Here is a 1,476-nt window from a genome sequence, read left to right as displayed (position 1 = left end):
ACCAAGCCGTACTACGGCGAAGGCATATCTCATTAATATTAATTACGTAACGTTACTTTCGGCCAGTGCGCATGACTGATTTGCTGAAACGCAAACGTTGGCATTTGTGATCTGGGAAATGCACGCTGATCTATATATCAGTGAGTATGAACCTTCAGTGAAGGCTTAGCTCGTGAATATTAATTAACTTGCGTAGGCGTACGCGACCAGCTAAAGTCAGCATAAAAACATATATATTCATGAGCTAACTCTTCGCCTTAGTAAGATGCATAAACAAGCCTATGGCTGAACTTCCGGATACATAAGTTCTGCTGCCACCGTGTGGTCCGGAGAAAGAGAGTCGTGACTTTGATTGCAGACGTATTTTAAAATGTGCTCTCAGTAATTTTTGTATGCATGTCTCTTGGACTTACACTGACACGTAGTGGCATGGATGCAATAGTTTTAAGTTACCGATGCCATTGTAGATATTCACTATTCACAGTCAGTCATGATTGATTGATTGAATCCATTGGTGCTTCTCATTTCTTTAATTGTGCATCCTCTTTTCCTCTCCTCTCCATCCTTGAGCCCGTGACCCGAAAACCGATCAAAGTCCGCCACCATGAAGGACGTATCAATTCTCTAAATGCACAGCAGGGTGTCAAGGACTGAGATGGAAGGACGCTTACCGAGGACGCTTGAGCGAGGAAGCACATCCTATTCGACCTCCCTAATAGAAGTATTAGAATGTATTATGAACATATTACTTAATCAAGTTTCGACAACATAAATACAAGCATGCCGATGTAATGCAGTTGCTCAAAGACGGCGCTCAAAAGTGACGTTTGAGGGAGCAAGGAAATTTAATTTTTCAAATACATCTTTCTTCGATTCCTCTGTCAGTGTTTCCTTTCCTTGCATCCTTTCCTTGATTCCCTACGAGAGTGGAGCAAGGATGCTAGTAAAGGAAACGAGGATGCACAATTTCAGAAATAAAAAGGATACCATGGGAGAAGTATTCAGCTAGTCATGTGATCTTAACATGGCTGCCCCGTATGAAGGGACCCTCTCCATGGATAATATAACAGCTTTTATAAGGTTACTAATATGACTGGAGTTTACTGGACATTTACAATTAATTTCTAATGGAGAAAAACTTATTTAAAAATGAAAAAAATACTGAGTGCACCTTTAAATATGATGTTTGCGAGATTCCAGTATGAAAATTAGCAAACATTGTATTTATATGTACCTATTGGCCCTTAAAGTCTGTTCTGACATAGATGAATTTACATTAAATAGTTAGTTAGCAGACACTTTTATCCAAAGTAACTTACCAATAAGCAATACTTAATGGATATATAATAATAATAATTATAGCAATTTTAATAGATAATTTTATTGATAACATATTATCGTTATTAATGATACATTTAATATAGAATATATTTGATGAATTATATTGTATTATTATTTTTAGTTACCTAAGTTATC

This window comes from Xyrauchen texanus, chromosome 32, assembly GCF_025860055.1.
Source record: "Xyrauchen texanus isolate HMW12.3.18 chromosome 32, RBS_HiC_50CHRs, whole genome shotgun sequence".
NCBI classification, from domain to species: domain Eukaryota; kingdom Metazoa; phylum Chordata; class Actinopteri; order Cypriniformes; family Catostomidae; genus Xyrauchen; species Xyrauchen texanus.
The sequence above is the reverse complement of the archived record's forward strand: the minus strand, read 5'-3'. Positions refer to the sequence as shown.